The sequence below is a fragment of the Meleagris gallopavo genome, chromosome 25 (assembly GCF_905368555.1).
Source record: "Meleagris gallopavo chromosome 25, MGAL_WU_HG_1.1, whole genome shotgun sequence".
NCBI lineage: Eukaryota > Metazoa > Chordata > Aves > Galliformes > Phasianidae > Meleagris > Meleagris gallopavo.
The window spans coordinates 5,023,519-5,048,117 of record NC_139428.1 but is presented as its reverse complement, the minus strand read 5'-3'; the positions used below and the strand labels follow the sequence as shown (position 1 = coordinate 5,048,117).

The 24,599-nt window shown below is 59.2% G+C and overlaps 1 protein-coding gene across 2 annotated transcripts in view; it reads left to right on the top strand.

Moving 5' to 3' along the window:
- ADGRB2 (adhesion G protein-coupled receptor B2) overlaps window positions 1–24,599 on the top strand; it is a 76,361-nt gene that overhangs the window by 28,189 nt on the left and 23,573 nt on the right. The window contains exon 1 of one of the 2 annotated variants that reach the window (XM_085208759.1): window positions 22,551–22,756. The exons of the other annotated variant lie outside the window; for it this stretch is intronic. The gene's annotated coding sequence lies outside the window, so the exon portion shown is untranslated. Of the gene's footprint in view, window positions 1–22,550; window positions 22,757–24,599 lie in introns of those variants that run through there. 2 annotated transcript variants of the gene reach the window in all.

Genomic DNA, 24,599 nt, shown 5'->3' with positions numbered 1-24,599 from the left:
TGTGTGTGTGCATCCAGTGCTGTGTGTGTGTGTGCACCCAGTGCTGTGTGTGTGCACCCAGTGCTGTGTGTGTGTGCACCCAGTGCTGTGTGTGTTCACCCAGTGCTGTGTGTGTGTGCACCCAGTGCTGTGTGTGTGTGTGCACCCAGTGCTGTGTGTGTGTGTGCACCCAGTGCTGTGTGTGTGTGTGCACTCAGTGCTGTGTGTGTGTGCACCCAGTGCTGTGTGTGTGTGTGCACCCAGTGCTTTGTGTGTGTGTGCACCCAGTGCTGTGTGTGTGCACCCAGTGCTTTGTGTGTGTGTGCACCCAGTGCTGTGTGTGTGCACCCAGTGCTGTGTGTGTGTGTGCACCCAGTGCTGTGTGTGTGTGTGCACCCAGTGCTGTGTGTGTGTGCACCCAGTGCTTTGTGTGTGTGTGCACCCAGTGCTGTGTGTGTGCACCCAGTGCTGTGTGTGTGCACCCAGTGCTGTGTGTGTGTGCACCCAGTGCTGTGTGTGTGCACCCAGTGCTGTGTGTGTGTGTGCACCCAGTGCTGTGTGTGCACCCAGTGCTGTGTGTGTGTGTGCACCCAGTGCTGTGTGTGTGTGTGCACCCAGTGCTGTGTGTGTGTGCACCCAGTGCTGTGTGTGTGTGCACCCAGTGCTGTGTGTGTGTGTGCACCCAGTGCTGTGTGTGTGCACCCAGTGCTGTGTGTGTGTGTGCACCCAGTGCTGTGTGTGTGTGTGCACCCAGTGCTGTGTGTGTGTGCACCCAGTGCTGTGTGTGTGCACCCAGTGCTGTGTGTGTCTGCACCCAGTGCTGTGTGTGTGTGCACCCAGTGCTGTGTGTGTTTGTGCACCCAGTGCTGTGTGTGTGTGTGCACCCAGTGCTGTGTGTGTGCACCCAGTGCTTTGTGTGTGTGTGCACCCAGTGCTGTGTGTGTGTGTGCACCCAGTGCTGTGTGTGCACCCAGTGCTGTGTGTGTGTGTGCACCCAGTGCTGTGTGTGTGTGTGCACCCAGTGCTGTGTGTGTGTGTGCACCCAGTGCTGTGTGTGTGCACCCAGTGCTGTGTGTGTGTGCACCCAGTGCTGTGTGTGTGTGTGCACCCAGTGCTGTGTGTGTGCACCCAGTGCTGTGTGTGTGTGTGCACCCAGTGCTGTGTGTGTGTGTGCACCCAGTGCTGTGTGTGTGTGCACCCAGTGCTGTGTGTGTGCACCCAGTGCTGTGTGTGTCTGCACCCAGTGCTGTGTGTGTGTGCACCCAGTGCTGTGTGTGTTTGTGCACCCAGTGCTGTGTGTGTGTGTGCACCCAGTGCTGTGTGTGTGCACCCAGTGCTGTGTGTGTGTGTGCACCCAGTGCTGTGTGTGTGCACCCAGTGCTTTGTGTGTGTGTGCACCCAGTGCTGTGTGTGTGTGTGCACCCAGTGCTGTGTGTGTGCACCCAGTGCTGTGTGTGTGTGTGCACCCAGTGCTGTGTGTGTGTGCACCCAGTGCTGTGTGTGTGCACCCAGTGCTGTGTGTGTGTGTGCACCCAGTGCTGTGTGTGTGTGCACCCAGTGCTGTGTGTGTGCACCCAGTGCTGTGTGTGTGTGCACCCAGTGCTGTGTGTGTGCACCCAGTGCTGTGTGTGTGTGCACCCAGTGCTGTGTGTGTGCACCCAGTGCTGTGTGTGTGTGCACCCAGTGCTGTGTGTGTGTATGCACCCAGTGCTGTGTGTGTGTATGCACCCAGTGCTGTGTGTGTGCACCCAGTGCTGTGTGTGTGCACCCAGTGCTGTGTGTGTGTGCACCCAGTGCTGTGTGTGTGCACCCAGTGCTGTGTGTGTGTGCACCCAGTGCTGTGTGTGTGCACCCAGTGCTGTGTGTGTGTGCACCCAGTGCTGTGTGTGTGTGCACCCAGTGCTGTGTGTGTGTGTGCACCCAGTGCTGTGTGTGTGCACCCAGTGCTGTGTGTGTGTGCACCCAGTGCTGTGTGTGTGTATGCACCCAGTGCTGTGTGTGTGTATGCACCCAGTGCTGTGTGTGTGCACCCAGTGCTGTGTGTGTGTGTGCATCCAGTGCTGTGTGTGTGTGTGCACCCAGTGCTGTGTGTGTGTGCACCCAGTGCTGTGTGTGTGTGCACCCAGTGCTGTGTGTGTGTGCACCCAGTGCTGTGTGTGTGTGTGCACCCAGTGCTGTGTGTGTGTGTGCACCCAGTGCTGTGTGTGTGTGCACCCAGTGCTGTGTGTGTGTGTGTGCACCCAGTGCTGTGTGTGTGTGCACCCAGTGCTGTGTGTGTGTGCACCCAGTGCTGTGTGTGTGCACCCAGTGCTGTGTGTGTGTGTGCACCCAGTGCTGTGTGTGTGTGCACGCAGTGCTGTGTGTGTGTGTGCACCCAGTGCTGTGTGTGTGCACCCAGTGCTGTGTGTGTGTGCACCCAGTGCTGTGTGTGTGTGCACCCAGTGCTTTGTGTGTGTGTGCACCCAGTGCTGTTTGTGTGCACCCAGTGCTGTGTGTGTGCACCCAGTGCTGTGTGTGTGTGCACCCAGTGCTTTGTGTGTGTGTGCACCCAGTGCTGTGTGTGTGTGCACCCAGTGCTGTGTGTGTGTGTGCACCCAGTGCTGTGTGTGTGCACCCAGTGCTGTGTGTGTGTGCACCCAGTGCTGTGTGTGTGTGCACCCAGTGCTGTGTGTGTGTCTGCACCCAGTGCTGTGTGTGTGTGTGCACCCAGTGCTGTGTGTGTGTGCACCCAGTGCTGTGTGTGTGTGCACCCAGTGCTGTGTGTGTGTGTGCACCCAGTGCTGTGTGTGTGTGCACCCAGTGCTGTGTGTGTGTGCACCCAGTGCTGTGTGTGTGCACCCAGTGCTGTGTGTGTGTGCACTCAGTGCTGTGTGTGTGTGTGCACCCAGTGCTGTGTGTGCACCCAGTGCTGTGTGTGTGTGCACCCAGTGCTGTGTGTGTGTGCACCCAGTGCTGTGTGTGTGTGTGCACCCAGTGCTGTGTGTGTGCACCCAGTGCTGTGTGTGTGTGCACCCAGTGCTGTGTGTGTGTCTGCACCCCCTGTGCACAGTGCAGTCGATGTCCCACCCATCACACGATGGCATCTCACCCCCAGGCTTTGCTGGAGCAGGAGATGAAGCTGTAAGTGTGGCTCTGGGCTCTGCTAGGAGCTGATAATGAAAGAGATGAAGATCTGGAGATGTCTCCGGGGCTGTTTTACAGATCTGATTTGCCAGGCACTGGGCAGGTAGATCGTGCAGAAAAGCCTTTGGCAGCTGAGATTCAATTTGCACTCAGAGATGAGCAGCAGTGGCCGCAGGCAGGGCTGTGCTCCATGCAGGGTGGTGATGTCTGCGGGTCTGACAGGTGCCACTGCCCACGGAGGCTTTGAGCCCACCCCCTGCCCATCGTGGTCCAGCCCCTGGGAGGTGAGTTCTACCCCATTCCCAAACTCCACAAAGCCCAAATCTTCTCCAACAGGTGAATGCTTAAGGGGAGATAGGACACAAGTGGCAAGGGGAGAGGACGCCTGGAGCCAATCCCTTCTGGAGGTGGCATTTAAACAGATGGAGGAGCGGAGCTGGCGGTGCTGCCGTGGCTGTCTGAGGAGGATGTGATAGAAATGCGAATACGGAGAGGATGCTGCAGCTCCCACAGCCACACAGAGCTGGTGGCCCTGAGATCTGCGTGGCAGCAGCCCCCAGCAGCCCCCAACACTCCTCAGTGCCCGGTGTTGGGGAGGCTGAGCGGCTGCATTGGCTCCTCTGCCTGGAATGTGCGCACACTGCGCTGAGCCCTTGGAGCACAGGGCTGTAGTTTTATTCCTGGAGTTTTGGCATTAATATTTATCTATCAGCAGCTTGTAATTAGGCCTTTCAATGATGCTCCTGTAGCTGGTTGAAGGAGATAAATGCAGATGATCTGTGAGTGGGGCGGCGGGTTTGCCTGGTATGTGCTTCACGTCCAAATCGATAGCGCGGCTGCATTAACATCTTCCACGATGTTTTTCATGGCGCTGCCCCTCCAGGGATTCCATTCTGTGTATTCTCACATTTCTGGGGCATGGTGTCCTTCTGTGGTTGGAATTAGATGGCTGGGGAGATCCCGAGCCACAGGGAGCAAGGAGCGTGGGGCTGCCACAGTCCTATGGATGTGGTCCCCAACAAGCTGTGCTTTGTCCTCACTGAGCTGTGCCTTATCCTCAACAAACTGCCTTAGCCCTGTGCCTCGTTCCCAGTGGGCTGTGCCTTGTTCTCACCAGCTCAATGGCAATGGCAGCTGGAGAAGGACATTTCCATCCCCATTATCTCCATCCCCATCCCTGTTCACTTCTCCATCTGCATCTGCATCTCCATCTCCATCTCCGTCTCCGTCTCCATCTCCATCTCCATCCCATCCCCATTTATCCCCATCTCTCCATCCCCGAGGTCCCGCACTCCTGGTGGTCGCCATTCCTGATGCACATCACAGCAGTGCACAGCAGCTGTAGGGGACTCCCCCCCTCCTCCTGCAGCGATGCTGGAGCAGCGCGTGGCTCTGCAGTGACTTCCCAGCCTTGTGCAGCTGCTGCTGTGCCAGGGGCCGTTTGGGTTCCTCTCGGCCCTGCGGTCTCTCTCCTCTCTGCTTCCCATCTGCCGTATTATTTCAGCATTTAATTATTTACCGTGGGCTGTGTGGGCGGCTGTGCAGAGGCACTTATTGCTTAATTGAGCTACTTGACTTCAGCACTGCCAAAATAATAACACACACACAAAACTGCACCCCTGGCCTGGGGGGCATCGCCCACCCCGTGCTCAGCTCCCTCCTGCGGGGCTCCCCCAGCAGCCCAGGTTGGGAACGGGGAGGTGTGCAGCATTTCCCTGCTCCTCAGTGGGAACTCATCCCCAGGCTCTGCTCGTCCCTTCTGCCACCCATTCTCCATGACATCCCATCTGCTGACAGTGTTTGGCGTCCCCAGCACCGCTGTGTGGGACCCCTGCCCCTCTGTTGACGGGGAGGAGGCTCCATCCATCCCAATTTGCTGAGCTCCACGGATGAGTGCTCGGGGTAATTGATATTATGATGGGATCCAGCAGGACGCAGATTGTCGCAGAGCAAACATCTGCCTGCTCCTCTTCAGGGAGCCCCACAGCACGGCCGCTGGAGGGGTTGGGATGTGCAGGAGAAAGCAAGCAGGGGAGGCCCTGAAGCTGTGCTGGGTGCACGTTGCTGTGTGCATGGCTGTGTGGGTTTGCACATGCATTTGCACGCTTGCGTGCAGATGGGTGTGCTTGCAGCTGGGGCAGCGCTTGATCTATGGTGCTTGGTGCACGGTTGGGTGGTGGGGCTCATTGGAGGCTGAGTGGAAAGGTGGGTTAGTGTGGCAGAATGAGTTTGCACATGGGCTGGGATGGGGCTGTGGGATGGGCTGGGGGCTGCATGCAGGCAGGTGGGTGTGCACAGGGCTGGGGACACGGGACTAGGGCTGTTGAACCTCATTTCTTGCACGCACTCCCCAAGCTGCCTCTTTGGAAGAAGCGATCTAGCCGCCTCTACAGGCTGCTGTGCTGTGTGCCAGGAGGGAATGGCTTCTGGTGGGGAAAGGATGGTGGTCACAAACGTGCTCCATGGTGCTCCTCTCCATGGCGAAGTGATGAGTGGGGGTCTTTGTCTGCTCAGTGCATCCTCCACTGGACCCCACACTGCAGCTTTGCCCTGGGCTGTGGGGGACAGAGGGGACAGCAGAGGGAGCGGGGAGCTGTGCTGCAGCTGGGGACAGCTGGGGGCTGTCACCAAGGTCACCGAGCCCAGCAAGTGGCTGTAGAGCCCCCGCTGAGAAGGACGTGGCTGAGTGTGTGTGTTTGCCACCAGTCAGCAAGCGGTTGTGCGCAGGGAAATAAATTAATTAAAGCCATCAAATAAAACAGCACAACAGCCCCAGTGGGATCCACGCTAATGCATTCACTGGTTGCACCGAGGTACGAATACCCTGACAGGAGGCCTTTAATTATGGCCCTTCAGCCCGGCTTCCTCCTCCCGGTGAGGCTGGCAGTGTCCCCAGTGCCACTCGTCACCTCGTGTCACTGCGGTGGCACCTGAGCTCTGCTGTGTGTCCCCATGACTGACATCATGTCCCATCCCAGTGCTCCCAGTGACGTCGGCGCTGCGGGGAGTGGGGCGGATGCGCTGTGGGTTTTGATAAACTGTTGGTAATCGTGGATGGCGGAGGAGCTCGTGGGATTTCTTCTTTATTCAGGAAAAGAGGCAAATGCAAATGTGTGAACTTCAGAAGCCTCAGTCATCTCGGCACCACGGCGCAGAGATCTCTGCCCGGCACAGAACGCTGCGCTCCTGGGGATGGGAATGGAGTCTGTGCCAGCACTGGGGGCTTCCGAGGGGTAGAGGGGATGAGAAGTGCTGCAGGGAGTGCTGAGGGGGGGTCCCATGCATGGCGTGACCCAGAGCATCTCCTTTGAGCTCCATTGCTGTGCATCCCCAAAAAGGCTTCTCTGGTTCCTGCTGCTGCACTGCTGCTGCTCCAGGGCCGCCCTGCCCGCGGCTCTGCCTCCTTGGGACTGGGTCTGGCAGCAGGACGTGCGCAGCTGAACCAGACGCTGGGGGTCAGTACTGTGGTTGGTGGGTATTTGGACATGAAAAGAGGAAAGATAAGCGAGCGCCGTGCTCAGCACCAGCACTGGATGCCAAGGGAGGGATGGAGACGTGCCACGCAGCTACCAAGTTAGAATCCAGGGAGGGTCGTCCCTGGGAAGGGGATGGGAGGGCAGTGGGGGTCCTTCGGGCTGTTTTGGGGTCAGGGTTCATCCGGACTCTGCCAGAATGCAGCCTCCGTTTGTCGGCTGGGGAATGGCATGGGGATGGGTTGGACCCGGCAGCAGGGAAGGAGTGCGGGCAGATCGTCGGCCGCTTCCTCACAGCCTGCAATTCATGGAGCTGTGATTTTCAACATCTTTGGCGCAGCGATCGCCAAAGAGCGGCTCTGCAAAGAGCCCATCTCGGTGCTTTCTCTCCATTTCCCATCGCTGAGTCGGATGTAACAAATCTGCTGGGTATAAATCAGCACGCAGTGCCGCCCGCGGAGCTGTGCAGGGCTGTGTGTGACTCAGGCAGCATCACAGCAGCGAGGAGCCGGGCGCCGGTGCTCCGTTGGCGGCTCGATGGGTGATGCACGAAGCAGAGCGCGGTGCTGCCGTCTGCCAGGGACAAACTGCTGCTTCCATTGCCCCGCTGCACCAATAGATTCTTACTGCAGTCGCTGTACTTCTCTGGGACACGCCAATGGATTCTTGCTGCAGTCTTCCCACGGGATGTGCCAGCCCCAACCTCACACCACCGTGGCACAGGACTGGGGACATCGATGGTGCCAGAGAGTGCAGCCCGTGCTGCTCCTTCTCTTTCCAGATATGGGGCATCACTGAGCGAGCAGCCGGCCTGGTTGTTCTGAATGGTTTCCATCCCCTGTGCTCTGCCAGTTGCAGCGTGCTGTTTGCATGCAGCGTGCTGTTTGTGTGCAGGATTCTGCTTGCTTGCAGGCTGCCAGTTGCATGCAAGACCTCAGTAGCATGCAGTGTGCCGGTTGCAGGTCCAGGTTGCAGGTCCCGGTTGCATGCAGGGTCCTGGTTGCACGCATGATGCCAGGTGCTCACAGGGTCCCCGCTGCACGCAGCTTGCTGGTTGCATCCAGGGTGCCGCTTGCATGCTGCGTGCTGCCTGCAGCAGCCCCATCCCCCTGCAGGCTATCACAGCCCCTGGTTCCGTCCTGCCCCGCCGTCAGCCGCGTGGTTTTTGCGTTGGATTTCTGCAGGATTCAGCACTCAGAGCCGTCTCTGTCATCCCAGCCACCTCCCGCCGCCTCCTGCGCCGCAGCAGCGTTATGGATGCGGGTGGAGAACGGAGTGATTGATGCCCGCGGGTCCCTCCGCGCCGCCGACCTGCCCAAAAAATAGCTGTCAGCGCCGCGCTGTGCGCGCGCGTATTTTCCCACCAATAAACTTCTGCCACAATTACCCCATTTTTTATCTTTATGGCCTTCGACGCTGCAGGAGATATTGGATCCATATCAGAGCAAAAGAGGACATGAAAAAAGCTACTAAAAGCGGAGAGGGAATCTGTCACGCCGTCGGGTGAAATACACTCTTTTGATTAAGCATTCAGCAGGTATCCCAAACGGAATGCGGCTCCGAAGCCGCTGCTGGGAGCAGTGGGCAGCCCCAGGGGAAGAGGCTCCACCGTGCAGCCCGTGGTGGTTTCAAAGCGAGCAGCGATGCTCTCTGGGAGCAGGGCTGGAACTGCTGGGGGGGTGATGGCCCAGCCGAGGGCAGGAGCTGTCAGTGGGGCTGGGGCCTTGAGCCCCCGGCGCTGCCTGCTGCCATGGGGGCTTTAAGTCCCATCCCGTTGCTGCCCATCCCTGCGGGTGTTGGTCCCCGTGTTGGGTGACTGAGCTGGGAGTTATGGTGTGTATTAAAACAAATGTCACTAAGAGAGCGCTGGGAGGAGTGACAGCCCCCATCCATCACTCGGCGGCGGGGCTGGGTGGTGGGAGGGTGGGGTGGTTCGTGCGCTCTGCAGCAGCCAGCAGTGGCTCTGGGATTTAGGGCGCACTGCAGGGAGAGGGAGAGTGACAGCCCAGGGATGGGATGGATGGGGCCGGGGGTCTCTGCATCCCCGCAGTGCCCATGCTGCTGCTGCTGTGCAGCTTTTGGGATGCCTGTGCTCTGCATCCCATAGGTGCCACCACTGCAGTACCTCAGGGCCCTGCTGCAAACGGCTCTTAGAGCTGGTGACCGTGGCATTTGGGAGAAGTTTGGTGACTCCAACCTGGCCGCTCTCATTTGAGGGGGAATGCAACCAGCAAACCGGCCCTGATGCACCCGCCTTGCCCAGAATGGGGATTTGCAAAGGGGATGGAGAACAAACGAGAGGCAGGGGTGATGCATTAGGGCATTCCTGTCCCCCCGTGTCTGGGGGGCTGGAGGTGGCAGCCCCATCCCTCCCCTCATGGGGACCACAGGCACGGTGCCATGGCTCGGCCCCCTCCCTGGGCAGGGCTGGTGCAGCACTGAGCCCCTCTGGGCCTTGGAGCAGGGAGAGGTGCTGGGCTGTCATCGAGCATCAGTTAATGAGCGCTCCAAGTGTTATGTAAATTTGCTCTCTGCTTTCACTCCGATGAATCAAATAAGATCAGGTGCCTTTTATTTTATTATTATTTTTTTCCTTTTTACCCTTTCTCTTTCAATCTCAGCACAGATCCTCTTTTCTTTTCTCCCTTTCCCTTTCATTGAGCAGCACAGCAGTGGGGATATCGTGCTGCACGGCCGGAGCCAAAGCAAGGCACAGAGGGGTGCCAGACTGCACCTCAGCCCTTTCCCAACATTTTCCTCTTTTTTTGTGGTTCTTCATCCACTCGTAAAGAGGAAAAACTGCAGCAGGCAGCAGGTGGGTGCATGCTTGGTTTTAAGCTGTGTGATACATGTGAAGGTTCTGCGGGGTCTTCGAGCCCTCCCCAGAGGTCCCTGTGGGGCTCTCATGCCCACCCATCTCTTCATCCCTTCTCTTGCTAATTATTCTTGGTATGAGAAAGCAGCTCGGCAACTCTAAGGCCTGGGAGGAAACGTGTCAGTCATATAATGATTTTCTTGATATTTCTCCCCCTTCAAATGAAAGTTGGCTAATGGTTCATTTCGAAAAAAAAAAAAAAATAATTGCCACTGATTTTTCCAAATTGCAGAAAATGTATTAATGACACTTTTCAAGACAGAAATAACACAATTTGCATTTAAATGTGCCTAATCTTTGCAAACTCCACTTGGTATTTTCTTGTAGACATACAAAATGCCGAGTGCTGCTGCACGTGGAGCTCTGGAGGAGCACCGGTGGTTGGCGATGGGGCACAGGTGGCGCGGGGACGTGGGGCTGGGGCGGCGGTGTTGGGTGTTGGGGTGGGATTGGGTGTCACAGTGGTGTTGGGTGTTGCGATGGAGTTGGGTGTCGTGGAGTTGCTGGGTGTCAGAGTGGTGTTTGGGTGCCGGAGTGATGCTGGGTGTTGTGGTGGTGCTGCTGTCGGGTCTCACGATGGCATTGGGTGGCGTTGCTGGGTGTTGCAGCGACGTTGGTGGGTGTTGCCGTGGCCCTGCTGGGTGTCAGGGTGGTGTTGCTGGGTGCTGTGGTGGCGTCGTTGGGTGCTGCAGTGATGCTGTTGGGTGTCGTGGTGGAGTTGTTGGGTGTTGCGGTGACGTTGCTGGGTGTCACAGTGGCCTTTAGGGACAGGGGTTGTTCCCATCTCCGCAGCGCAGCTCCAGCTCCTGTCCCAGCTCTGCACGGCAGCGCTGTTTAAGCTCATCTGTAGGGATTTACCTCTCTGCAGGGTGGCTTAATTCTGCATTAGGTGTAAATGCGTTTAGTTTTACAAGATTAGAACGGGCTCAGAGCTGTTGGAGTTGGACTTCCCTGGCTTTGGCAGGGCAGAACCGCCGTGCTGAGCTGAGAGCAAAATCCCCTCAGCAGCTCCAGCAGGGGAGCAAAGGCATCACGGAGGTCTGATCTCGCTTTTCCCCATGCTGACGTGGTGGGGCTGCTGGGCCCATCCTGGCCGGGTTCTGGGGGTGCTGTGCCCTCCCCAGAAGTGGCCGCATTGCAGCAGTGGGTGCAGAGTGCCGTGGGCACTGGGGTGCTGGCACGCAGGGTGCGGAGCAGCCGTAACGCTCTGTGCTTTATGTGCAGCGCGCTGCGATCCTCCCCGGGCCTCAGACTCCGTAAAAAGCAAACGATTGCCTTAAAAAATAAAAGGAGGAGGGAAAAGCTGTCTGCTCTTCTCCCCGCTGTGCTCTCTCCTCTCCGGCTCCGCGTTTCCACTCTTTTCTCCCCCTTCCCCAGGGATAGACCCTTTACACTCCCCCTGCAGAGGCCTTGGCATGGCAGTGACATCCCGAGCATCCGTGCCACGCCATGGGGTCAGGACTCGTCCCCACGTGCTCCATGTGATGCCATTCCCCACCGATCTCCACGTGCTGACCCGCAGCTCAGGGACCCCCTCCAGCCGCTCTCTGCTGGCAGAGATTTTCCCCGGCTCATCTTCTGTTTCCCTTGCAAACAGCTTGCCTTTGAAATTCAAATGTTGCTTTAGCCCTTTCTTCACCCGTTCCAGGAATATCTCCCTTTTCATCTGAAAATAATTAACAAATGAGCAAAACTCCTGTGTGAAATTAAAATTCATGCCCAGAGGTGACCTTTGAAGCCCGGCGCTCGCTGCTGCTGAGCCGGCTCAGGTGTTTTCTGCCCTGCTTCAGAGGGTTTTATTTACACCTCCTGTACTCTCTTTTCTTAATTGCACTGAGTGCAGTTCTCCCAGAGATGCTCTTCCAGCTGCCCGGGGCTCCCCGGCCCCATCCTGCCCCACATCCCAGTGCCAGCACATCGCAGTGCCCAGCCACCATGCAGCTCTGTTTGGCCACATGGCAGCTCGAGGTCAGCACTGCGGAGGGTAATTGGTGGTAATTGGTAACGAGGATCCTCTGGCGGCTCCGCTGCTGCCTTCACAACATCCCACAGGGCTGCAGCCATCCACACTGCTCCTTTAGAGCCCACCTCTGGTTGCTCCAGGCTGTGCAGGGGTCCCAAACGCCCTCCCATCGGGGTGGGAGGCCCCAGCAGTGCCCAGGAAGCACGGGTCTGTTCCTGTGGTCCTCCTTCGGATGGAGGACGTTGTGTTTGAGGAGCAGTGATGTACAAGTGAGCAGGGCCAGGGCTGCTGGGTGCGCCCACCCCTGGGGCTGTGCCGAAGGGAGGAGGGAAATGCCCATTCCCCACGTGGGCTCAGCTGTCATCCCTGTGCACGGGGTGCTCGGCCACGGGCAGCTGGGCTGCAGGTCTGCAAGGGTGAATCAGCCCATGGGAGCACTCCTGCATCCCCTGCCCTGCAGCGTGGCTCTGGGAACGGCCCCCCCTCCAAGGCAGCAACCGCCCGTAATTAAACCAAGTGGGAAAGGTTGCCATGGTACCAACAGCAAAGAAATGAAGCTGCACCTTTATGTTGCTCCGGAGCCTCCGGGTGGTGCGAGCTGCTCTGCTGGGGGTGGTGCAGTGCTGGGTGTGTGGGGGGGGAGACCCCTCCATTTGCCCCCATCTGCTCCCCCTGCCCTCAGTGTTGAGGTTGGACACACTTCTCCCCGTACCTGTGGTCCCCGATGGAGCCGACTCCATCACATCCCGTTGTCCTGGCAACACGCAGGGATGCTGCTGAGCTCTGGGCTGTCCCCTGTGGCTGTGGGGGTCCACCCTCCCCCGAAACAACCCCATGCTTGGGGAGAGGGCTGCGCTGCCAATCCACCCCTGCTGCCATGCAGAATTCAGCACAAACCCAACAACGGCACTGGAAGAGCCAATGCAGACTGAGGGGATGAGCAGATGTTCCAATTGCACTCATTTGGGCACGTTTTCCCCTGTTTAAAAGCCCCTCCATTGTGAATGGAACTGAAGTTCCTTTCACGCCCCAATCAGTCCCAACATCTTCCCACGCCAGCAGAGGTGTGAACTGAGGTGCTGTGCAGGTGGCGAAGGGGAAACAGTTTTTTGGGGATCTTCTCTTTGTTGGAGGGGTTTCCAAGCACAGATGTTGCCTTTCCTTCTTGGTGGGACTTTATTTTAATTTTTTTTGCCTCTGCCCCATATTTTGAGCTCATTCCTTGCCCTTTCTCTGGCCTTGCCCTCCTCTTGTGTTTCTGCTGCAGTAAAAATAGCCCAAGAGGTGTTAAAATAGAATTAAGGCACTTCAACATGCAGATGCTATTTGTGACTGCCCCACTGCCTCCTTATATACTCAGCAAGAGGGACGCAATCCCTGCCATCCCCACCCTGGGGGCTGTTCTGGGTGAGGGTGAGGAGCAGAGTAAGGAGGTGAGGATGCACACTGATGGATCTCTCCCCAGCAGCCCCACTCAGTGCTGCCTTCTGGCCCCAAACCAGTGAGTGCCATCCGATGGCAGTGCCGTGGGCTCGTGGCTGTCACCTCTCCGATGGCTCCGAGCACTGTGAGCATCACCAGCCCCGGTGCACCGAGTGCTGCTGGTGCCAACTGTCCCTCATGGGCAATGGGGGCTCTGGGTGGAGCTGCACCCAATGGAGCTCCCACACGCAGCAAACATTTACGTGGGGATATTTAAAGCCCGGCCGGGTGGGAAGTGAAGGAATGCATTTCCCAAGCGGGAGGGCGGGGTGTTATTTATATATATATGATTGGATGTGCCACTTAAATCTGGGCCTGGGAAGTGAAGGGGAAGCGGGTGGGGAGTGGAAATCACATCCTGGTGTTGTCATTCAGTGCTGTGGGCGCTGCAGCAGTGTTACCCCATTGCTGCCTGGGGCAGTGGAAGGGCAGGGGGTGGCCGTGGGGAATTGGGAGGGCAGGGGGTGGCTGTGGGGCAGTGGGAGGGCAGGGGGTGGCTGTGGGGCAGTGGGAGGGCAGGGGGTGGCTGTGGGGAATTGGGAGGGCAGGGGGTGGCTGTGGGGCAGTGGGAGGGCAGGGGGTGGCTGTGGGGCAGTGGGAGGGCAGGGGATGGCTGTGGGGAATTGGGAGGGCAGGGGGTGGCTGTGGGGCAGTGGGAGGGCAGGGGGTGGCTGTGGGGCAGTGGGAGGGCAGGGGGTGGCTGTGGGGAATTGGGAGGGCAGGGGGTGGCTGTGGGGCAGTGGGAGGGCAGGGGGTGGCTGTGGGGCAGTGGGAGGGCAGGGGGTGGCTGGGGCTGTGCTGCGATGCTGCGGTGCCCATCGTGCAGCAGAGCAGCTTATCCCTCTCCATCCCTCCTGCCCCTGCCAAAGGAGCAAGCAGCCGGGGACTCGTGCTCTCCCCACTCCTGAGCTGTCTTCTGTACTTAATTAATTAGTGTTTGTAAAGCTCCGGGATCCTTGGCTGAAAGGCACTATTAGAAGTGTGAAGCGTTATTATTAATAATTTACATAAGCCGTTCTTCCGCCGCGCCTGGCTGCGGCCGCTCAGCCCCCGGCGGGGCCGCATGTGATGCTCCTCATTGCCATGGGGTTGGCTGCCCTGGGAACCCTCGGCTCTGGGGTTCCACCTGTGCCGTGGTGCTCGTGGGCTCCCCGTGCACACGTGCTGCTGGTGGCGGAGCAGGGGCTCCTTCTGCGCTGCTTGTTAATTAAGTGGATCATTCAGAGCCACTAGTAATGTAGTGTGTTGTCTTATAATGGTTGAGATTCTGTCCCCGTGCCAGCTTCCATTAGCAACAAAACCCACTTATCTTGTTCCTTCCTATCTCTTCCCTTTATATTTTTATCCTTCCCTTTTCCTGCAAGTCTCTCTCTCTGTTTTCAGTCCCAGCACTGCAGTAATAATTCTACCAGTCGTCATCTTGGTTGACAAAACACTGTTGATGTGACAGCTCCGAGCTATGAAATCTCCGTTACCGCTCGATAATTAATTTACTAATTGCGTGCGCTGCCTCGCCACGCGGCTCAGAGCCAGCCCTGTGGTTGGCTGTGCCATCCTGACCTCGTCCTGCTGGCATGGCAGAGAGATGGGGGTCTGTGCCAGCAGGGAGGGACATGGGGTGGAAAGGAGGTGGGGATGGGGATGGGGATGGGATGGGATGGGATGGGATGGATGGGATGGGGATGGGATGGGATGGGGATGGGGTTGGGATGGGGATGGGGATGGGATGGGATGGGATGGGGTGGGATGGGATGGGATGGGATGGATGGGATGGGGATGGGATGGGGATGGGGATGGGATGGGGATGGGGATGGGGATGGGGATGGGATGGGGATGGGATGGGGATGGGGATGGGGATGGGGATGGGGATGGGGATGGGGATGGGGATGGGGATGGGGATGGGTAGGGGGTGGGATGAGAAGTGGAAAGCTTTTCTGCCCTGGTGCACTGCCCTCATCCCTGGCTGTGCTCTAATGCATGAAGGCAGCTGCCTGCATCCTCGTGCATCCAGCAGTCAGAATGTTCCCAACCTGGTCCAGCATTTCGATGGACAGACCCCATATGCTTCGTCCCATAGGGGATCTGCTGCTGCCTTCTCACCTTGCAGAGGGCAGGAGCTGCATTCAGCCTCGCTTTGTCCCCAGAGCCACCACCACACCACCCGAGCACACCACAGCCAGCCGGTGACCTCCCCACATCAAAGCCCCAGCGCCCAACATGCAATGGGGGGCTGACGGAAGGGAAGAGGGACTATTTCTCCTCCTGCCAATTAGTTTTTAACTGAACCCAAAGGCCCCGTGAGCACACTGCCCAGCTGTGCACACCAACATGCAGCCAGCAGCCGGGGCTCAGCAAAGTCGATGTTTGCTGCGTGGGGATTTCTGTTGCTGTGAAATGTTTTGATTTTCCCTGATTGCGAGAGTCAGGAGGAACAAAGCCTTCTGGAGCCGACGTAACGAAGAGGCATCTCTCACTTTGACACCACAACTTGTTTCATTTCTGGAGGGAAGTGGTGCGCTTTGCTTCGTTTTGTTGTGTTTTTTTTTTCATCTCTTTGACGTCTCCAGCCCCAAACGATGCGTTTTCATCTGCAGGAAAGCTTCTCCTTCATCTCCACTTGGAGTCTGCATGCAGCCCTGCTCAGTGTTGTCCAGTGCTGCAGCCATGCCCCAACCTCATCAGCGCCAGCAGGGATTTCCTTTACTCTCCCATAGGAACTGCCAATGCAGGGAGGACAAAGTGGTTCAGAAGCTGATTCAGGCCCAAACTGCCCTCAATCACCCCAACAGTCACACAGCTCTGCCCAGCGGGGTGCTCACAGGATGAGGGTTCCCCCAGTTCCAGGAGCCCCCCATGCCCCCACCCCACAACTAAATAACAGCTCGGGTGGAGCTGTGGTCGGAGCCCCTCGTGCTGCCCTCCTGGGCTCAGAGCTGTGTGGAAGTTTGGGTGGGAGCTGCGGGAAGCCCAGGTTGCTCGGATCAAGGAGCGATGGGCTCTGAGTGCAGAGCTGTGGCTCTCAGCAGCTTTGGATGCTTTGGGAAATCCATCTTTTTGACTCGGCGAGGTGCTCACGCGGGGTGGGAAATGCATTACAAGTCGGAATGCTTTGAGAGCAGAGGGGAAATGTGATGCTATTCAAACCTCGTTCCTCCCAGCGAGACGAGTCTGATGAGTACAATATATGTTATTCCTTACATCCCATCACCTCTCAGCACTGTGTTTATGAATGCGCTCATATCCCTGTGCTCTCCAGCAGCCCCCGCTTCAGGGCACCGGCTGGGAACAGGGACGGGGGTCCCCTGTGTTGCCCCAACCCCTGGGCCCCGTGTCCCCATCCTGCTGTCCCCAGAGCGGTGCCAACCTGGGAGCTCAGCGTGATGCTCCAGGACTGGAAAATAGAATCAGCGCTTGTTTGTTCATGATAATAAATGGGAGCAAATTGCAAACAGTGGGTAAGCGGCTGACAAGCGCTGGTGTTTTAATGTCCTCACAAAAGACCCATGTGTGAGTGGGACTTTGCATGAGTAATTCCATACATTTTTCATGGCGGACCCTGGGGGAGAATCAATCACGCTGCGCGTTTGAGTTTCCCTAATGCAAAGCACAGCACAACGCGGTCGGTTCGGGAGGGCTGGGAGGCAATGAGCTGCAGCAGCCCTCAGCAAAGCCTTTCTGGGGACCTCTCCGTGGGAACGCCCTTCGGCAGAGCCTCCCGTCCCCAGCGGTTGCACTGGGGTGGCACAGTGAGGTGCTGCTGCTACGGGCCGTGCATGGAAGCGGTGCACGCAGCTCAGCTCCAGCATCGAGGCTCTGTCCCTGCTGGCGCACGTGGGCTGGGAGCTGCATGAGGGCTCCTGGTTCCTGGGCTCAGGCGTGCCGGTGCCGTGCATCGCTCCCTGACCTTGCAGGGGAGAGCTGGGTGACAGGTACAGCTCAGAATAGCTCGCAGGGAAAAACGCCCTCATTGGTATTCCGGACAACATCGGCGCCATTCATCTCCAGTACCAGAACGCTTCATAAATATTAGTGGAGCCTCCCCACCGTGAGCAGGAGGGAGTGGTGGCTGTGTGGGACACAGCTGGGGGGCACATAGCAGGGACAGCTCGTCCTCCTCTCTGACCACAGTGACCCAGGGATGTGGGGTTATGGTTAAGGTTATGGCTGAGGTTATGGTTATGGTTATGGTTATGGTCAGGGTCAGGGTTAGGATCAGGGTCAGGGTCAGGGTCAGGGTTAGGGTTAGGGTTAGGGTTAGGGTTAGGGTCAGGTGGCCACTGCCACGCACTGCCAGAAATGGCTCCCCACCTCTTCTACAAGTGCACACAGCAGCATTGGCTCTTTGTGATGGAAATGCAGCCCTGCGGGAGCAAAAGGCTGAAGTGCTCCGGGTGCTGCTCCAACTTCTGCCGGGGATACAGAGCACCTCATTGACAATGATATTTTTTATGCTGAAATGGAAGAAAGCAGCCGCTATCTGTACAAACAAAATTAGGCCAAAGGAGGAAAGTAATTTTGTAAAAGAAATAGGGAGATGCAGGGAGAGATGGATGGGAGACAGATGAATAAACACAATCTACATAGAAACTGATAAAAATTCAATTTCTGCTCACACACACCCCGCTCTCACTCGCTCCCTTCCTCTCCTCTTCTCCGCACGCTCCGGCGGTGCCTGCAGCCCTGGTGCATCCATCTGTGCTGTGGGAGGAGGCACGGAGCCCGCTCTGCCTTCAGCGCTCTGCAGCGTTCCCTTTCACCACGGTGCTCTCATCCCTCCGGCTTCAGCCTCAATATCTTCCCTTTGTGAGCAGTGGGCGGGAAAGGGTGAAAGTGCACCCTGCACCCAAGGGACCCCGGGGGGATGGGTGGGTTTGGCTCACCCTGATTCGTGGTGTCCCCATGAAGCCATGGGAGCTCTGGGCTCCCCCTTTGCTTTCTGAGTGCACTGACTTCCGGTGGCTCCGGGTTATTAAAAAAAAACCAAACACCTCCCAAATTCCCCCACATTTTCCATGGGGGCAGCAGCTGTGTGCGCCCCAGTGTTGGTGCTGTGGCACTGGGAGGGCTGTGCTCACTGTGACCATCCCCAGCACGCACTGACAGCCCAGGGCAGGTGCAGATCGATGGAAGCAATGTGTGAATCTGCTCAGAGGGCAGTGGAGAGTGGGGGGCCCTGCCCTGTGCTGAGCATCCCGTCTGGGAGCATCCTTGTGGCACAGAGTCAGAGGGTGGGCAGCATGGAGGGAGCGAAGGTAAAAAGGCACCTGAGGACAGATGGGATGAGAATAAATGGGAGAGGCTTTGGAGCTGCATTCCGGGAGGCTTCCAGCAGCAGTGCGAAGCTGGAACACATCAGGGGCCAATCCTGCAGCGTTCACTGGGGTGAGGCTGTGTGCACATCATGGGGCCTTTCCTTGCTGTCTCCCTCGGGTGCTGCCCCACTCATCCCCCCCGGTGCTGGGCAGATGTGGAGCCCTGCACTGAAGGGGCTGTGCAAGCAGCAGGGGAGATGGAGGGTGGGGTACCACTGTGTGGCCCCCCCGTGCCTCCTATGCACTCACAGACCCCTGCATGCCCACATCCCTGCATACACACCCACGTCCCCAGTGCACTCCCACGTCCCTGAATGCACACCCACATCCTTGTGCACACCCACATCCTTGTGCACACCCACATCCTTGTGCACACCCACATCCTTGTGCACACCCACGTGCGCAGAGGCTGAGCTGAGCTGGGGGTTGGTTTCCACAGGAAGTGGAGCAGAGCCCCAGTTAGTGCTGGGAGGTGCTGGGGAGCTCTGAGTCGTGATGCACCCAGGGAGCTTCACTGCCCCAGCTGTGCTCAGGGCACTGGGGCTGCAGGCAGGGCCGCCCCCACGGGGCATTTTAGGGCTGTGGGAGTGACCGCAGCAGCTGATGCTCTCACACCGTGCAAAGATGTGCAAGGGAAGAGCGCAGCTCCTTGGCTTCACCCTGCGTGCTGCCGGCGTGCCAGCCCTCCTCCGCCTCTTCCTCCTCCTCCTCTTCTCCCTACACCTCCTCCTCCTTTTTTCCTTCTCTTCCTACACCTCCTCCTCCTCCTCCCCCTCCTCCACAGCCCACCAAGCGAAGCTGCGTGCTCCCAAAGTTGATCGTTCCCCTTCAGGCAATTAAAAGGCAGCCATTGCTCCTCAATCAGCCGTATTTGAATATGGAAATGATTTTTAATTACTCAGAGTCAATATCGTTTTATCACCAAAATGTGTTTGAACGAGGTTTACCGTATTTGCAGGGAGTCTAATAAGCTGAACACAAATTCGCTCCGATTCAAGGTTTTGAAATGTTGTTCTTAGAGGGGGGTGCTGCCCTTTGGGGGGGGCTCTGTCTGCAGGAAACGTGGCACCCACCGTCCTGTGGGACGTCGGGACATGGAGATATGGGTACAAGGGGACATGGGGACATGGGGATATGGGTTCAGCCACCTGCCCAGCGCTCCTGGCCCCGAACATGCCCAGTGGCACGGGGTCAGCTCCAGACAGAGCGAGTGACAGCTCGGCAGCGTGACATCCCCGGCTATTGTCTCCTGATTAATTTGCTAATTATGTTCTGCTTTTATCCAGGGGCCCGGCGGCAGTGCTGAAATGTCAGCCACTTGTTTATGCCCCAGGTTGCTGGCACTGTGACAGGAGCAGGGTCCTGAGGGGCTGCCCTGTGCCGGATCCACGCGCTGCCTGGCCCACGTCCCCAAGTCCCCCCCACTCACCTCCCCAGGACTGGGGTGTGGATGCCCCACTGCACCCCCTGCACACCCCCGGGCGATAGGGCTGCCATGCACCAGGGTGGCTCTGTTGTCTCCCATGCCCCAGGAGATGCTGTCGTGCTGATAAAGGGATGGGGAAACCATCCCAGCATCCAACCTTTGGGCTCTCCTGCTGTGAAAACCCATTGTGTGCAGGCACTCAGCTCTGGCGATGCTGAGCAGCGGCGGTACCCTCCCTGCTGAAGGTTTAAGCCGGGCTTTCTGCAGCCTCATGTTTATTAATCGAGATGAATATTGATGCAAAGTTTCCTGCTCGGGAGCAGCTGCTCGTGTGCAGCGCTCTGAGTGCTGCTCAGGGGCGAAGCGGCTCCGATGGCCGCATGCTGTGCTCAGCCCCCGGGTTGTGTTTCTCCCATTTCCCCCCATTTCACCCCATTTCTCCCAGTTTCCCCATGAAGCTCTCTGTGCTGTGCCCAGCCCGGCATGCCGAGCCCTGTGCCCTGCCCTGGTGACACAGACACACTGCTGGTCCGTGTCCAAGAGCGCTTGGAAGTGAATGCAGCGATGATGCTGAGCTCAGAACATCTCCTGGGCAGGAGGGCAGTGCTGGGGGGGTCAGGGCGTTCTGGGGTCAGCTGGTGCTCTGCAGCAGCACACCTTGGTCCTTCACAAACCCCAACGTGGCATTTATCACAGAGCTTTCTCACATCCTGGTCACACGCACGGGCTTCCCCTGCCTTTCTCTTTACTTTTCTCCCCACCACCACTTGCAGAGAACCGAGTGTTACACTGCCTGGGGGTGGGCAGAGGGCACAGGGCTGATCCAGCCACCCCAACAATGGCATCACCCTGCTCCTCCATGCCTTGTGTGAGCTCCTTCTCCAGGCTCTCACCGCCGTTTCCTATTAAGGCAGATTATTTCTGCAAACCCAAACCTTCCCATTTATTGTGGCTTTTGTTCTTCCGCTGGAGCAATTTGCAGCAAAGTTTGTGGGAAGTGGCTGACAGAGGGCCACCTTATGGCTCAGCCTCCAAACTGCTGCTGGGACACAGAGCCTGGAAGTGGTGCAGGGGTTGCAGGAGCCTGGGGCCGCCCTCAGCATCCCGGTGCTCCAGGTGCTGGTGGGGCACTGAGCTCCTTTGTGCTGAATCCTCTCCAGGGCCACACGCAGAGGACCTGCCAGCCTGCTGACTCTGCCCCATCCTTGATTTCTGTGCTAAGTGAAGGGGAAATAAGAGCTGTGTTGGAAGCACAGCAGTGTGGGTGCTGTGGGAACCGGTGGGGAGGGCTGGGCTGGGCCCTGCTCAGTGCTGGTGGTGCTCAGTGCTGCGCATCGTGGTGTGATACCCCGGGTGGGATGGGGTTCTTCTGCACTTTCCTGAGCACCACCTGGTCCTGGAGGGGAGAGCATGGAGGTCGGGGGGGTTTGGTCACCCCTGTGCTTTGCTGGTGGCTCTGGGCACAGCTGGTGGTGCTGTGACAGGGGGAGGTTTGCAGGGATGCAGCAGCAAAAAGCAGCTACAGAGAAAGCACCCAGTTGTCCTGGTAACAGTGGGTGCCTCCAGCTCCTGCGGCTTGGGCCCCCCTGCTGCACATGGAGCTCTTTAGGATGGGTGCTGGGAGCTGGGCTGGGCCACGGCAACGGCACCCGGAGACCCACAGCGCTCACAGGGCGCCTGGAGCTGCTGACATGGAAATTTGGAAGCATATCAAGCGTGCAGCCCCAGTCAGCTGCGGGAGCAAAGAGCCAGCGGGAAGCAGAGAGTGTGACCCGGAGAGCTGTGGGCTCGGGATCGCCCTTCTGCTCCAATCTGCACTGATCTGTATTTACAGACACGGGCACAGAATATCCTCCAGTGATGTCTGAGCCACCGCTGCTGCTCTCCCTGGTGTAACGAGCAGCCCGTGAGCTGCTGCGCTTTCCTTCAGCCTCAACCCAGAGGGGACGAGCGCCTGTCTGGGGACATGGGGTCAGGCACCAGCAGGCTGCAGGGAAGGGACGAGGGAGGGATGGAGGGAGATGATGGGCACAGCGTGGGCAGCTGCACTGTGCTGGGCTGGATGCTGCCAGCAGTGGTGGGTGATGGAACGGTGCTGGGTCAGTGCTTGGTGGGCACAGTGCTGCTCTCAATCCCCCAGGGGCCACCAGGGTGTTGAGGTTCACCCACACGGGGCACAGAGCAGGGGGGAACACAGACCTCCTGCACCTACTGCAATTCCTGCAGCTCCTGCATGCGCTGCAGCTCTTTTGTTGGAGGGGTTGGAGCTCCCCGCCATCCTCCTGCAGGACATCCTCGTGCCACACACACTTGTTCTACATTTGTGCAAGCACTGTGTGTGCCACGCACACTTCTCACCCAGCGAGGTGCTCCCTGCAACACACTCCCTGCAGATCGTGCTCTGCACACACGTGCAACGCATCTGCTGCACACGCACCCTGCACAGGGCCGTGCTGTGCACACGCAGCACCCACGCAGCAGCGTGCTGAGCACCCAGCAGTGCACACTCATGCACACAACCCACGCCGGTGCGTTCACAAACCCAATCCACGCGTGTGCGCATTGCAACCCGTGCCCGCACAAAGCAATCCCCACATGTGCACACCGCACATCTGCACACGCACATTGCACGCTCCTGGTTTGCACAACAGCCATTTGCACACGTGCACTACCCCACCCCCCACCCCCCGCTCCGCGTGCACGCGCAGCCAGCGCACTTCCCCCCCTCCCCCCCCTTGCACCATCCCAGCGGCCGCCCCCTCCCTTCCAGCACCGATAGGGGGGGACACCCCCTCCTCCCCCCCTCCCCTCCCCTCCCCTCCTCCCACCGCCCGCGGTCTCCTTAAGGCGGCGGCGGGGCCGCGCACTCCGCCATGCCCGCTGCTGTCACACCGCCCCGCATGCAGCAAGTGCCCGAGCCGCGCGCGCCGCCGCGTTCCTCCGCCACCACCGCCGGGGCCCGGCGCTCCGCGTGCCCGCTGCCGGCCCTGCGCGCCGCCGCTTCCTCCGCCGCGCTCCCCCGGGCGCTCCCGGGCACCGGCAGCCGCCGCCGCCGCTCGGGGATGGCCATCCCGCTGCACGCCGCGCCGCGCCGGGGCTCCACGCGCTGCTGACGGAGCGCAGGTAAGGGCGGCACCGAGCATCCCCCCCCCGGTGCACCGAAACCCCCCTCCCGGTGCATCGAAGCCCCGTCCCGGTGCGCCGGCCCCCCCCTCCCGGTGCACCGACGCCCTTTTCTCCGTTTCGCCCCGCTGTGCCCAGCCCCGGGGTGCGGTGCGCTCGGCGGGGGCGGCAGCTCTGCGGGCTGCGGTTCCCGTTCTGCCGCTTGGCACAGCCCCCGTTCCGCCGCGCTGCGGGAGCTCCGGCCCCGGGGAACTTTCCCGCACCGGCGCCGGGATGCGGTGCCTCCGAGGGCGGCCCCGGCGCTGCTGGAAGCTGCGGGGCTGCGGCGCTCGGTTCGCACCGGGCATGCCCGGGGTGCGGGTCCACAGCGCTGCCCCTACGACACGGAGGGTGCCCACGCGTGGGTGGGCGCTGCGCGGCACCGTGGCATCGCATCCGCGGGGGTTCGGTTGCCTGAGCGGTGTCCTCGCCGGCCCCGGTGTGGGCACACGCGTGCTGCCAGCCTGGCACCCGTGGGCGTGCGGCGTGTGCCTGTCCCCACGCCGGCACCGCGGTGAATGGGCAGCGTGGGCACGGCGCTGGCACCGCACCAGGGACAGCGTGCGGCCCTTCCTGCGTGGGGCTTTGTTTGGTCAGGGGTAAACAGAGCCCCCAGTGTAGTGCTATGGGGTGAGTGGTGCCTGGGGAGCGTGGGCACGCAGTGAGGACACACACGTGGGCACCGAGAGTGTGCTGGCATGGGCACGTGTGCAGGTGGCAGGAGGATCTGGGGGAGAACAGGGAGAGCTGCCCTTCCCTTCCCTTCCCTTCCTTCCCTTCCCTTCCCTTCCCTTCCCTTCCCTTCCCTTCCCTTCCCTTCCCTTCCCTTGGGACCTATGTGCTCAGGGATGTGCAGATGGAGCGACGCCACATGTGTCCCTGTGTCACTTGTTGAAGCACCAGGAGGATCTGTGCAGCCCCATTCTGGCAGTGTGCACTGTGGCTCGCTGTGTGTGAGCAGCCCTTCGCTTTTCTAGGTCATGGCAGAGCTGCCTGTGCTGGATGGTGCCTGGCACCGCTGACGTGGGGATTTGGCCCCAAGGAGGTGGCCCTGGGGTGGCCAAGCTGTGCTGTGCTGAGCGTCTGGCTGTGGTTTTGGGGTGGGTGATGCTGATAGATGGGGCATGTGGTGTGGGACTGGCGCTGAGCGGTGCTTTTGGAAGGCACTGGGAGCAGTGGGGGCTGAGCCCTGCCCCACGGCGGCTCGGTTTGGAGCCAGGCTATGGGAAGCCAGTGTTGGTGCTCATGTGGTCCCAGCACAGAGGCGGTGGGGAGGAGCGGGGCGGCCACAGCTGTCGTCACCGTCACTGTGGCTCTCGCTTGGCTGCCCCCTGGCCGCCCTCATCGCGTTGCTCAGAGCCCCATTCCCCAGTGGGGTTTGGCACCGCGGACACTGGAGGCGGCTGCGAGGCAGCGTCAGCCCCTCTGTGCTGGAGCCTGGCAGCAGTTCCTCCTCGAGGCCTTTTCTTCCCACACACTGCTTTTGATCTGAGGAGTTCGCCAGGAGCTGGGATGCTACAAACCTGTCTGAGCTGGAGAGAAAATGGACACAGACCTGTGGGTGCTGCCATCACTGCCTGCATCCAGGCTATCTCTATATGGAACCATGGGAATAGACGGGTTTTCCTTCACCAGGCTGTGCCCATCGCTGCTGAGTGACAGATATGGGGCAGGACAGCCCCGTCCCCACAGGCTCCCTGTACTTTCCATGCCCCACAGGAGGGGATGCAGCAGCCCTGCTCTCGGACGGACGCACGGACCTTTTGGGACCTGCCTACTTTGACGCCTCGATGCTTCTCCAAGG